Source organism: Biomphalaria glabrata, chromosome 18, assembly GCF_947242115.1.
Source record: "Biomphalaria glabrata chromosome 18, xgBioGlab47.1, whole genome shotgun sequence".
Classification (NCBI taxonomy): domain Eukaryota; kingdom Metazoa; phylum Mollusca; class Gastropoda; family Planorbidae; genus Biomphalaria; species Biomphalaria glabrata.
In genome coordinates, this window is record NC_074728.1 from 944,907 (window position 1) to 960,127 (window position 15,221).

Here is a 15,221-nt window from a genome sequence, read left to right on the forward strand (position 1 = left end):
CTCAATAGAGTAGTTTCAATCTCTATGGTCTGGCTGATGTATGTTTTCAGTGTCTCAATAGAGTAGTTTCAAGCTCTATGGTCTGGCTGATGTATGTTTTCAGTGTCTCACTAGAGTAGTTTCAAGCTCAATAGTCTGGCTGATGTATGTTTTCAGTGTCTCAATTGAGTAGTTTCAAGCTCTATAGTCTGGCTGATGTATATTTTCAGTGTCTCAATAGAGTAGTTTCAAGCTCTATGGTCTGGCTGATGTATGTTTTCAGTGTCTCAATAGAGTAATTTCAAGCTCTATAGTCTGGCTGATGTATGTTTTCAGTGTCTCAATAGAGTAGTTTCAATCTCAATAGTCTGGCTGATGTATGTTTTCAGTGTCTCACTAGAGTAGTTTCAAGCTCTATGGTCTGGCTGATGTATGTTTTCAGTGTCTCAATAGAGTAGTTTCAATCTCTATGGTCTGGCTGATGTATGTTTTCAGTGTCTCAATAGAGTAGTTTCAAGCTCTATTGTCTGGCTGATGTATGTTTTCAGTGTCTCACTAGAGTAGTTTCAAGCTCAATAGTCTGGCTGATGTATGTTTTCAGTGTCTCAATAGAGTAGTTTCAATCTCTATAGTCTGGCTGATGTATGTTTTCAGTGTCTCAATAGAGTAGTTTCAATCTCTATGGTCTGGCTGATGTATGTTTTCAGTGTCTCAATAGAGTAGTTTCAATCTCTATGGTCTGGCTGATGTATGTTTTCAGTGTCTCAATAGAGTAGTTTCAAGCTCTATGGTCTGGCTGATGTATGTTTTCAGTGTCTCACTAGAGTAGTTTCAAGCTCAATAGTCTGGCTGATGTATGTTTTCAGTGTCTCAATTGAGTAGTTTCAAGCTCTATAGTCTGGCTGATGTATATTTTCAGTGTCTCAATAGAGTAGTTTCAAGCTCTATGGTCTGGCTGATGTATGTTTTCAGTGTCTCAATAGAGTAATTTCAAGCTCTATAGTCTGGCTGATGTATGTTTTCAGTGTCTCAATAGAGTAGTTTCAATCTCAATAGTCTGGCTGATGTATGTTTTCAGTGTCTCACTAGAGTAGTTTCAAGCTCTATGGTCTGGCTGATGTATGTTTTCAGTGTCTCAATAGAGTAGTTTCAATCTCAATAGTCTGGCTGATGTATGTTTTCAGTGTCTCACTAGAGTAGTTTCAATCTCTATGGTCTGGCTGATGTATATTTTCAGTGTCTCAATAGAGTAGTTTCAAGCTCTATGGTCTGGCTGATGTATGTTTTCAGTGTCTCAATAGAATAGTTTCAATCTCAATAGTCTGGCTGATGTATGTTTTCAGTGTCTCAATAGAGTAGTTTCAAGTTGAATAGTCTGGCTGATGTATGTTTTCAGTGCAAAAGACAGATTATGGTTTGTAAACAGTGCTTCCTACCCAGCGAGGTCGTTGAAGGAGCTGGCTAGCAATTTGCTATTCACTGCTAATTGCTTCTAAGTAAGCTTGTCTGTGTGTGTGCGCGCGCTTGTAGACGAATGTGAAAACAAGGGAGAGAAGGAAGCTAACAAAATATGGTAGATATGTTTCTATAACTGAATTCAAACGCTGGTAGATTATTGGATGCCTGTTAGGGGATCCTTGTATCAATTTGTCTGAGATGCTTGTCTTGACTAAATATTTCTGTACACATATCTAGAGGGCTGACAAATAGAGAGATATAAATAAATTTTAAAATAAACGGTGGGTGTACATTTCACTTTAACTCATACTAAACACCCAACCTTTTTTTTTGTAAATTATTTTCTACCTTTTTTGTGTTTCGATGTAAGTTATTTATTTTTTTTTACCTTGTATTATATCGTGCTTAGAACACGAAGATGTGATTAATTTATCATTGTGTTTAAATTCTTATTATTGTATTAAAAATATTTTTCCCATGCAAATTATGTGAACTCTTTTTATAACTGTTACGTTAGAAATAGCATCTTGGACTTTCGCTAGGTAGAAAATGGGCACAAAAGGGGGCAATATTGATATAGCAATCATAAAATGAGAGAAATAAAGAATGAGAAAGCAAGAGAGAATAGATGCTTTTAAAAATGACAGAAAATGTGATAATTCTGCAAGTTCTAAGAGCCAATGTAAATGAGTGTAAGAAAAAAAAATGGTAGTGACTACAAGAAGAAACAAACAAAGATTTTTGAAAAAAAAAATCGTTAGTACTTAAATAAAACTGTTGCTACAGGGGTGAACCCTACAACTTCATGTATCCCTCGTTTATCTTCCCAGTTCAACATGCATAGCGCATAGCATTCAAACTCGTGGCTCAGTCTCCATGCCTGACAATATTGCTAGGCCATAGTTTGACATGCCTGGTCTATATGTAGACTCCAGTTTGACAGACTCTATAGCAGCGGTTCTCAACTTTTTAAACTAGGTGACCCCTTTTTACAATCCCCCATTCTGCCGCGACCCCCCCCCACACACACACATACAGCAATAGAAGAGTAGACAATACTAAATCACATTTTCGATGGTCTTAGGCGACCCCTGGCAAATGGTAAATCGACCCCCATGGGGGTCGCGACCCACAGGTTGAGAACCCCTGCTCTACAGTGCGAATATTGTCACTGGTAGACAAAACACGTACACAAAGTGTTATACACTCAACAGACTCGTCGCCACAGCGATCAGCTCAAGATCAGCTGGGATCAGTCCATTGTCATCGACTATAGTAAAGACATCACCAGGACAATAGCCACAACATCAAACCTATTCCTTTCACACACGAATAACCGAATCGATTAGTTTCACACAAACTAAATGCAAACTGCTTCAACTGCTAACAGCAATCCCGTACCAACTGTTCATAGATGCAATAACAAACGAATCAATATTATTGCAACGACGTGGCGCCTGCACTCTAACCCCCGCCCCAAAAATGCGTTAAAACAAAACAAAATTTGGGCTTAAAGAAGTGTATATACATATAAACAGCTAGTTCAACTATCTACAAAAACAAGAACACTCAAACCTTGTCTAAGACGTCACTGTCATCCACGAAAGACAATTATTCATTTCCCTGGTGTGAGAATATTTTGTTAACGTTACCAAAGTTTATTGATGGGTGATTTCCCTTTGATTTTAACATAACGAATACCAGTTATTCTCGGTTTTAACGAGTATTATTTGTGCTTCAAGACTACCAGTAATACAGTAATCATAGTAATGGAAGAGATTTTTGGAAATTGTACTTTCATAAGTTGCTTTTGTTGTATAACAATGATATAATCCATTGAACTGATTCCTACAAATACTTGTCAGAAAAAAAAGGTTGATAAATAAATTATACTGTAGGAAAAACAAATAATTCCTAATTTGTATGCAGTCTAATGGTATATAGATTAATAACATTAATAACGGTTGATATTGCCCTTTGCATCGTAAAAGCCACCCACGTCTCTTTCCTCCCAAAGTTAGAAGAACTCGATGTTTATTTGTTTTACAAGTTTCGGATTTTCTGACTTATTGAATATGATTACATCAACGGCGGTGGTCCCCTGTGTGATCGGCCTTCAGCCACGTTTCTAGTCCATGCGTTCGAATCAAAGGAAATAGCGTGAAACATAGACAATAACTAGGATCTCGTCCAGACAGAACGAATCTGTTCAATCAGGCCCGTGAAAGGAAGCTCTTACTTTGCTGGCTTAAGAGATTTAGAGCCTTAGGCTCCATATAACACTTTAGAACGTGGAACGAAACGAAGCATAACATTACACATTTGGTGTACACACATGTTGTATTGAAGACAATACACACTAGTATCTGTTTGTTTCCGCTCTGGTTACAGCTGAACTGGTCATACACAGACTCACTAGAAAACGCAACCAATCTTGGTATTCGTCAGTTTGACATTTATTTGTGGACCAGAGAAATCAATATCAGTGGGAACAACTGTGACTCCCCCGCTGACCTACTTCCTGGCGCCCTGAGAAATACGAGTTGCGTGAGATCAGCGATAGTACCCCCCCCCCTCCGAGAAATGACCGTGTGTGAGGCACCACCTTTCTTAACGTTACCAATTAATTCTGTGCTTACTAATTATTAAGCTAGTACATTCCAAATAAGACCATCATACGAATAACATTCTGTGTACATGCTTAACTCCAGCTGTCAGAAAAAGTGCAGTGACAATGGACAAGATAAGACAATGTGAATTACATAGTTGGCTGCCTAGCCGTGTGGCATGCGCTCTGGGCTGTCGTTCGGTGGTTTCAAAGTTCTAGGGTTCAAACCCTGCCCGCTGCCATCTCCCCGAGGTTAGGGCTAGGATATAATTATCTTCAGAATATGAAGGAACACCCGAAACATTTAAAAAAAACAAAAAAACTAAAAAACAGGAATGGCCTTATGCCACCTGGGAAAACATTTTGTTTAAAAAAAACAAAAAAACAAAAAAGTTTGAATGAAATAATTATTTAAAAAAATAAATTTGAAAGGAATATTAAATTTTGTGATCGCTAACTTCGGTTTTACAATCTCTCAAAATGTGAAGCCCGTTTACAAGTGTTTAGCATAAGAACATTCCGTAAGATTGTCATTGCAGGAAGTGGTCATGGATATCAGCACTCCACTGCCTTTAAAACGCTTACATGTCATGCTTCTCAAATAGCCTCTGACAACCGGTCCAATTCCAGCTACTTCACGAGTGGCTCAGATATCGGGTCCGGCGGAACTGTTTTTACTAAGAAGAAAAAGGGGAAAGGAGACGAGCCTAAACGAATACAATACAACCTACCATACATTGCTCTAATTTATTTATTTTTTACTATTTTATTAACCCTTAAGATGCGTGTGGTAGTTTAGCCTCTAACCATCAATATTATAATTTCATTTTGTATGCACTCATTGTAAAACAGGCTCAGCACTTTAAGGGTTAACAAACGTAAACAATGTGTTAGTTTAATAAAACAAAACTAGCATTACTGTTTGTCATTAAGAAACTATACTGTGTCTAATAAATATGACAATGGTTATCACGCTATTTGAGATCTGAGTAGTATATAAACGTGGTCTTAAGTACCCTATCAATGAAACGGTGAACATTTTTAAAAAGTGTCACTGAAGAACTTATCATTATTCTATTTACATTGTCTTGCAACGAAACAAAATTATTAGACCTATTACGTCAAAGCTAAGACTTTAGAACGCGGGCCATTAAGTCAACGCTATGATCATTCGGTTGATTAGAACCAGAGCCGGGATCATGGCCTTAATGGTTATTGACACCAGACCGCCTCACCATCTTAGTATTAATGAAACTCAGAGCTTGTAATTGCAACTCTATGCAGCTCATTTGTTGAGACTATTTCACAGAGCACTCTGTCTTATATACCTCCATTACGAGACTAGTTCTGCTTAACTGAAGCACTGGTTCTCAAACTAGTGAAGCTAATACCCTCTATAATCCCTTTCAACATTCTCTTGTGTATGATACACTGCCTTGGTTATGCTACGTTAGCAAATTTATGGTCAAACCAGTGGCGTAGCTAGGGTGGGGGGAGGAGGAGAAAATCCCCCCGGGCCCCCACTTGAAGAGGGCCCCCAAATGAGTGTTTTTTTACATTTAAAAATATTACGCAAAATGCAGGGGCCCCCAAACAATGGAAAATTCCTAGCTACGCACCTGGGTCAAACAAGATTTTGGTGTGTTTATATTATAGAATATGAAGCGCGGTGGGTGAGCGGTAAAGCGCTTGGCTTCCGAACCGAGGGTTCCGGGTTCGAATCCTGGTGAAGACTGGGATTTTTAATTTCGGGATGTTTGGGCGCCTTTGAGTCCACCCAGCTCTAAATGGTTACCTGACATTAGTCGGGGTAAAGTAAAGGCGGTTGGTCGTTGTGCTGGCCACATGACACCCTCGTTAACAGTAGGCCACAGAAACAGATGACCTTTACATCATCTGCCCAATAGACCACAAGGTCTGAAAGGGGAACTTTACTTTTATGTTATAGAATATTACAGAGAGAGTGATTGAAGATGTGCAAATATAATGTTTCACTCGTCATCAGATTTTAGAAATAATAACAATTAAAGACATCTGAGGTAGAGAAACTAATTTGAAATCAAAGTTACAATAAAACAAGCAAAATATTGAATAATATGATAATAATAATAATAATAACCCACTAAGATTATCTAATGGAAGAACTCCACATTTACAGCCATATGCCTCAATACAGTGAGATTTATTTTTCCTTTTTTTATATCAAACAAAATTGATTAATTACCACTAATTAATTCATCAATTAGTTAATTTTTGGATTGATTCGTTTTTTGTTTTTTTTTAGGAACAATGAATAATTGTGCAAAGTGGAAGAGATAACGTGTTCGAAATGTGCACCAGACAGAGAGACACAATCAGAGTGAGAAGATAATAAGCTTTGTTTGTCAAATGTTTGTAAAATGTTTGTAAAATGTTTGTAAAATGTTTTACATGTTTCGGATGTCCCTTCACAGTTGAAGATAGTTTACTTTCTAGTCCTAACCTCCCGCAGGACGACGGGGGATGGGAGCGGGCAGGATTTGAACCCTCGACCATCGATAAATCCGAACGACAGTCCAGCGCGCAAACCGCACGACCAGGCAGCCATAATAACCCACTAAGATTATCCTGGAAGAACTCCACATTTACAGCTATATGCCTTAATACTGTGGGATTTATTTTGTTTTATTTTGCTTTGTAATAATAGCTAAAGACAAAGGCTGACAAGCTCTTACAAATTTATCAGTTGCTTCAAACTACATTCCAATCGAATGAGAAAATAGCAATTAAAAGTGAAGCAGACGGTAAAATGTAAAGTAAACTGGGTCCGGATATTCAGTGAAACCTAAATTCAAAATAATAAATCAACAAGGTTTGAACAATGGACAGATTAAAACGGCACATCTAGTTTAAACGGATTATTAGAAATGTGGATATGTAAGTGGCTTTTTGTGTGGAAAAAATCTGCTTTAAATTTTGTTTATTAAAATAAAAAACAGACTATAGTCTGCTCAAAGACTATTGTGGAGAGAATATTCCGATGTCAAAGTGCAACATACAAGACATCTAGATCTAGTTCTCCAGTGCAACATACAAGACATCTAGATCTAGTTCTCCAGTGCAACATACAAGACATCTAGATCTAGTTCTCCAGTGCAACATACAAGACATCTAGATCTAGTTCTCCAGTGCAACATACAAGACATCTAGATCTAGTTCTCCAGTGCAACATACAAGACATCTAGATCTAGTTCTCCAGTGCAACATACAAGACATCTAGATCTAGTTCTCCAGTGCAACATACAAGACATCTAGATCTAGTTCTCCAGTGCAACATACAAGACATCTAGATCTAGTTCTCCAGTTTAGCTTCTCATAAAGCGCTTGCATTGTTCACAAGTCTGTTGATCTTTAAGTCTCCTGCCAGGTCAGTAGATGTAATTAGAATGTCATAAATAATTGAGCCACGCGTTGCCTACGCCTGACCGAGAAACTGGGAAAGTTAGATTATTATTATTATTATTACTGACATTAGCTGAAACAAAAGTTGTACAGCAACAATGAATGTACACACGTTTTATAGTTATGAGTCTACTGTAATGTTCAAGAAATTATTGTATAGCGTACATATAGTTAGAGTCTACTGTAATGTTCAAGAAATGAATGTATAGCGTACATGGGTTAATTCCTGTACAAAAACACAAACTAGAGGACCAACTTCAACAGTGGGTTTGTAACTAAAGATAAGTGTTGATTTTGGTTGTTTGTTTGACATGTTTCGCATGTTACTTCAGAGTTGAAGATAATCTAGTCTACATCCTAGCCCAAACTTCGACGACGGGGGACCACCGAGACGACCGAACGACCGTCAAGCGAGCAGACGGCACTACCAGGTAGCTATCCATCATATCATGGAATCACTATAAAAGTCAAAAGGGGTATAATGAGCCAAAGATTTATGTAAGGTTTTGACCTTGCTAACAAAAGTTACGCTGAATTACGAAGTCTGAATAAGCACAAGAGAAATAAAGATAATATCGATTCATCATAAAGAGAAAAAAATATCAGGAATGCATTGGATAACAAATATATTTATAAACAGATGAAAGCTACAGAACTACTCCATAACTATTTAATAAAATAGGAACCTACTGTCACCGACGTCACAGAATGGTGTTGCCATGGGATATTTTTTTAAATAACAGTTTCGGCAATTTGAAAAAATACAGTTTGAGACTTCGAAAGTACCAGTTTCAACACATACATACACACACTTAACTAATCTAATTGCTTAGATTTGAGTTCTTAATAACATCATTGAAAAGTACATAGGAATAGGATACTAGTGAATTGAATTAACATATGGCCAGTACATACAAGTTGCGAACCAACTAAAGGCTGTTCTTACATTTACTTTTAAAATAACTAGCAGAACGCAGACGCTCTTGGAGACTCAACTAGATAGAAAGATGATCACAGAATATTAAAAGCCCCATCCAGATAATCTAAATTCTCTCTAAACAGATACTCACAACTAAATATCTTTAGACTTGTATGTATGCTTATATCACTAATTGACTAAGCTAAACGATTCTATATATGCTAAACACAACCGAACTAGAGTGTAAATATATATAGATATTATATAACTGTGAGAAATAGCAAAATCACTTTAAAGTTATATGTCCATTTACATACAGCTAGAATGAACACAGAAATGACAAGCAATCAAAGTCAAGCAACGAAATCTGAGGCTACCACCACAGTATAAAACGCTAGAACGAACACAGATCAATTTAACACCGTAAGAAAGCACTACGCCGGTTACACAAGACACTTTCAGGAGGGAAATGAAGAGAGGCCAAAGGGGACGGTTGTACAGGGGCGGTGGGGGGTGCCAGGGATCAAAGAGGATACATAAGAAATTTGGGATCATCCACTAGAGGAGCGTACATATTGATCGCCCCCACTCCGGCCAACAAATAGCCAATACTCTCTGAATGTCATATCTACCTACCACGACAGCCTCGCTCTGGACTGAAAGGCGGGAAAATAAAATTATACAAGGATAGAGCATTACCTAATAGAACAAAAAAAAAAAAAGAAGGGGGGACGGGGGAGAAGAATGTACGTAACTAAAACCTTGGGGGGGGGGGGGGAGATGTGGTCAGCGCTCACTATCACTCTTGGCAGGGAAACAATGTCAACAAATTAGGAGCTAAAAGCACCCCCTTTTAGGTTATTATTGATAGAGATGGCCAATTGTTTTAGAAGCCAATGGCTAATTGTGCCAGGGAGACATGGCCAGTACTGTACGAGTACACTTCCAAGCAGTGTGGTCTGTTTACTTTTTTTTTTTTTATATCTATTGACACCCAATTAGTTTAATGACAGAATGTCTCTGACACATCATCAATGAAAGCTCATTCTGCTCATATATCAGATCCTAGCAGTGTACTTATTAGGCAAGGATAGAAAGCCGTTAGACCAGAACATAACTAGACGTAAGACCAATTGCACTAGACCTAAGACTAGAATTGGACTAATTATACAGATCTCTATAAGAAGGCTTGTATATCCCGTGGCTGCGCAGCCCCAACTGCGACCTACATATTTCACATATATCATCCAGGGCAAAACATAACCATTTATATAATTTGACGAAATAAAGCTTTAAAATTGAAAGAAAATTCATATTTCTTATTTTTCCTTTGAAATTTTCTACATTGACGAAATTTTAGTTCATTGCATTGTCACGAATGATTGTAGCTGTCCGAATGATTCTAAATGTCCAAACCTTAAACTGGATTTTTTAAAATCAGTTTTAGCTTTGGAATGCAGCAAAATTTCAACGGCAGATTCGTAAAAAGGTGTTAAATGGTATTTGTCTACACAACCAAGAAGTGGTAATAAAAAAATCCCCAGTAAAAACTGTGAAATGAGATATGGTTCAACGATAGGTAACTAGACTTGTGATCAGAAGAGAAAATAGCTTGATTTACGGTCTGAAGTAAAAAGGAACTAGACCTATGGTCAGATGTGAAAATAACTTGATTTATGGTCAAAGGCAAAAGACAGAGAGGAATGGAGAAAAACGGTCAACGAGTCTTGCATGGTGTCCCAACGGTCCAACAGACTAAGGGATAGACACTGACACATGGTCAGAATAGATAGTAAATTTACTTATGGTCAGAATAGAAAGTTACTTGACAATAGAAGAGAAAGTGACTTGACTTATGTCTCAGAGTAGAAAGTTACTTGACTTATGGTAACAATAGAAAGCTGCTCGACTTATGGTCAAAAGAGAAAGTTACTTGACTTATAATCAAAAGAGAAAGTTACTTGACTTATGGTCAGAAGAGAAAGTTACTTGACTTATAATCAAAAGAGAAAAATACTTGACTTATGGTAACAATAGAAAGCTGCTCGACTTATGGTCAAAAGAGAAAGTTACTTGACTTATAATCAAAAGAGAAAGTGACTTGACTTATGTCTCAGAGTAGAAAGTTACTTGACTTATGGTCAAAAGAGAAAGTGACTTGACTTATGTCTCAGAGTAGAAAGTTACTTGACTTATGGTAACAATAGAAAGCTGCTCGACTTATGGTCAAAAGAGAAAGTTACTTGACTTATAATCAAAAGAGAAAGTGACTTGACTTATGTCGCAGAGTAGAAAGTTATTTGACTTATGGTAACAATAGAAAGCTGCTCGACTTATGGTCAAAAGAGAAAGTTACTTGACTTATAATCAAAAGAGAAAGTGACTTGACTTATGTCGCAGAGTAGAAAGTTACTTGACTTATGGTAACAATAGAAAGCTGCTTGACTTATGGTCAAAAGAGAAAGTTACTTGACTTATAATCAAAAGAGAAAGTTACTTGACTTATGGTCAGAAGAGAAAGTTACTTGACTTATAATCAAAAGAGAAAGTTACTTGACTTATGGTCAGAAGAGAAAGTTACTTGACTTATGGTCAGAAGAGAAAGTTACTTGACTTATGGTCAGAAGAGAAAGTTACTTGACTTATAATCAAAAGAGAAAGTTACTTGACTTATGGTCAGAAGGCAAAAGACAGAGAGGAATGGAGAAAAACGGTCAACGAGTCTTGCATGGTGTCCCAACGGTCCAACAGACTAAGGGATAGACACTGACACATGGTCAGAATAGATAGTAAATTTACTTATGGTAACAATAGAAAGCTGCTCGACTTATGGTCAAAAGAGAAAGTTACTTGACTTATAATCAAAAGAGAAAGTGACTTGACTTATGTCGCAGAGTAGAAAGTTACTTGACTTATGGTAACAATAGAAAGCTGCTCGACTTATGGTCAAAAGAGAAAGTTACTTGACTTATAATCAAAAGAGAAAGTGACTTGACTTATGTCGCAGAGTAGAAAGTTACTTGACTTATGGTAACAATAGAAAGCTGCTTGACTTATGGTCAAAAGAGAAAGTTACTTGACTTATAATCAAAAGAGAAAGTTACTTGACTTATGGTCAGAAGAGAAAGTTACTTGACTTATAATCAAAAGAGAAAGTTACTTGACTTATGGTCAGAAGAGAAAGTTACTTGACTTATGGTCAGAAGAGAAAGTTACTTGACTTATGGTCAGAAGAGAAAGTTACTTGACTTATAATCAAAAGAGAAAGTTACTTGACTTATGGTCAGAAGGCAAAAGACAGAGAGGAATGGAGAAAAACGGTCAACGAGTCTTGCATGGTGTCCCAACGGTCCAACAGACTAAGGGATAGACACTGACACATGGTCAGAATAGATAGTAAATTTACTTATGGTCAGAATAGAAAGTTACTTGACAATAGAAGAGAAAGTGACTTGACTTATGTCTCAGAGTAGAAAGTTACTTGACTTATGGTAACAATAGAAAGCTGCTCGACTTATGGTCAAAAGAGAAAGTTACTTGACTTATAATCAAAAGAGAAAGTTACTTGACTTATGGTCAGAAGAGAAAGTTACTTGACTTATAATCAAAAGAGAAAGTTACTTGACTTATGGTAACAATAGAAAGCTGCTCGACTTATGGTCAAAAGAGAAAGTTACTTGACTTATAATCAAAAGAGAAAGTGACTTGACTTATGTCTCAGAGTAGAAAGTTACTTGACTTATGGTCAAAAGAGAAAGTGACTTGACTTATGTCTCAGAGTAGAAAGTTACTTGACTTATGGTAACAATAGAAAGCTGCTCGACTTATGGTCAAAAGAGAAAGTTACTTGACTTATAATCAAAAGAGAAAGTGACTTGACTTATGTCGCAGAGTAGAAAGTTACTTGACTTATGGTAACAATAGAAAGCTGCTCGACTTATGGTCAAAAGAGAAAGTTACTTGACTTATAATCAAAAGAGAAAGTGACTTGACTTATGTCGCAGAGTAGAAAGTTACTTGACTTATGGTAACAATAGAAAGCTGCTTGACTTATGGTCAAAAGAGAAAGTTACTTGACTTATAATCAAAAGAGAAAGTTACTTGACTTATGGTCAGAAGAGAAAGTTACTTGACTTATAATCAAAAGAGAAAGTTACTTGACTTATGGTCAGAAGAGAAAGTTACTTGACTTATAATCAAAAGAGAAAGTTACTTGACTTATGGTCAGAAGAGAAAGTTACTTGACTTATAATCAAAAGAGAAAGTTACTTGACTTATGGTCAGAAGAGAAAGTTACTTGACTTATAATCAAAAGAGAAAGTTACTTGACTTATGGTCAGAAGAGAAAGTTACTTGACTTATAATCAAAAGAGAAAGTTACTTGACTTATAATCAAAAGAGAAAGTTACTTGACTTATGGTCAGAAGAGAAAGTTACTTGACTTATGATCAAAAGAGAAAGTTACTTGACTTATAATCAAAAGAGAAAGTTACTTGACTTATGGTCAGAAGAGAAAGTTACTTGACTTATAATCAAAAGAGAAAGTTACTTGACTTATGGTCAGAAGAGAAAGTTACTTGACTTATAATCAAAAGAGAAAGTTACTTGACTTATAATCAAAAGAGAAAGTTACTTGACTTATAATCAAAAGAGAAAGTTACTTGACTTATAATCAAAAGAGAAAGTTACTTGACTTATGGTAACAATAGAAAGCTGCTAGACTTATGGTCAAAAGAGAAAGCTACTTGACTTATGGTCAAAAGAGAAAGTTACTTGACTTATGGTCAAAAGAGAAAGCTACTTGACTTATGGTCAAAAGAGAAAGTTACTTGACTTATGGTCAAAAGAGAAAGCTACTTGACTTATAATCAAAAGAGAAAGTTACTTGACTTATGGTCAGAAGAGAAAGTTACTTGACTTATAATCAAAAGAGAAAGTTACTTGACTTATGGTCAGAAGAGAAAGTTACTTGACTTATAATCAAAAGAGAAAGTTACTTGACTTATGGTCAAAAGAGAAAGTTACTTGACTTATGGTCAAAAGAGAAAGTTACTTGACTTATGGTCAAAAGAGAAAGTTACTTGACTTATGGTTAAAAGAGAAAGTTACTTGACTTATGGTCAGAAGAGAAAGTTACTTGACTTATGGTCAAAAGAGAAAGTTACTTGACTTATGGTCAGAAGAGAAAGTAACACAAAAGTACTATTTACAACATAGTCCATTATGTCTAATACGAACTTTAGTAAAAGGACAGAGAGAGAGAGACACTCAGGCTAAGTAGACTGACCTTCTCCTAAGTGTATAGAGGAGGGGGGGGGGCATAGTCATTTAGTCATTAGCGCTGGGCAAAAGAACTTGGAAAGGTCATTAGATATCAAATAAGTTGGACCACGTGACAGAAGACTACTATGACTTGCAGTCTACTCTCACGTGTCCATTGACTGATTGGACCATTTAAAACGAGTGGCAGACGTATTCGTCACAGTACTGGAGGATCTCAGATAGATAAGCTACTCAAAGAAAGCAGTTCATTATTTCCACATAAATATTCCATCCGATTGATGGTAGCTCCCCGTGGAAAGGGTAATACTCCATCCGACTGATTATAGCTTACTACAGAGACTTGAAATGATGTGTGTAACCCAGGGGCGTAGAAAAAAAACAAATGGTCAGCACAAATAATTTGAAAGACAAAAGATCTGAAATTCATATAGCATAGTATTCGCGCTCAAATAAAATAAATATATAGAAGACAAGAAGCATTTATTTTTATTCATTACATATTCATTAAAGTTTGTCATCAAGTAACTGAAAGCAACACCGTTTCGTTGGAGGTATTAGGAAGTTGCTGGATTGGGGATCTACTATTAGGTACTCATGAGTAGACAATATAAAAAAAAACATGTGTATTGTTTGCTAGCTGAGGGCAGAGAGGTGTGGAGGCATGTGAAGAGACTAGACCGAAAAGATGAGATTTCGGAGAGGCAGTCCCAGCCCAGTTCAGAGCCGGACATGCCCAAAAGGAGCGTACTTTTGGCGATTCATAGAGAATGGCCACACACGGTGCTGCCACTGCGGAGAGGATGACAAAACAGTAGACCACATTCTCGTACAACGCGGCGGTTGGCATGATAAGGGACAAGGAGAGAGAGAGAAAGAGAGAGAGAGAGAGAGAGAGAGAGAGATGGTCCATGTTAAGGTTACTCCTTATTCGAGGAAACTTCTCAAAGGAAACAGTTTCAGCGCGTCTTGCTATCATGTAACTGAAAGAAACAGCTTCATTGAAGCTATTATCTTTTAGAAAGTTTCAGCTGCAAAACTTGATAGAAGACATACGCTAAGGCACTGATGAAATTCTAACTAGACAATATAAAAAAGGATGCGACTGCTGAGCTGGGGGGGGGGGGAGGGAGGGGGAGTAGAACTATCCCACATGGGATAACCGCATTGCAAGGGCAATCTTTTCCAGTTTGTTGAAAGAATAACTGAGGTGCTCTCTGAAAGAGTTTTAAAGACCAGAACACTCAGCATAAAGGGCAACATCTGGCAGCAAGAGCGCTACTATTAAGTGCCGCGGCACATGATTTTGAGACCCGACTAAAAGTTCACTTTGAACAAATCCGCCAACATCGAAAAGACAATCCTGAAAAGATGAACGCTTCAAGAAGTTCATGTGGCAGAATTTGTCAGAAACCTCCAGAACTAAATTTCCCTCAGTTTTCAATTCCATAAACTGTTAATGAAATTGAGAGCGAAGGAAAAAGTTGTTCATGAATTTCTATTAATGTTACTAAATGGAATTACAAGATATTCGTA

General features: G+C 37.0%; 1 protein-coding gene across 5 annotated transcripts in view; it reads right to left on the bottom strand.

Moving 5' to 3' along the window:
* LOC106059484 (uncharacterized) overlaps positions 1–15,221 on the bottom strand; it is a 139,936-nt gene that overhangs the window by 82,529 nt on the left and 42,186 nt on the right. The window contains exon 1 of one of the 5 annotated variants that reach the window (XM_056016768.1): positions 8,723–8,863. The exons of 3 other annotated variants lie outside the window; for them this stretch is intronic. The gene's annotated coding sequence lies outside the window, so the exon portion shown is untranslated. Of the gene's footprint in view, positions 1–8,718; positions 8,864–15,221 lie in introns of those variants that run through there. One more of the 5 variants, XM_056016769.1, reaches the window with a different exon arrangement.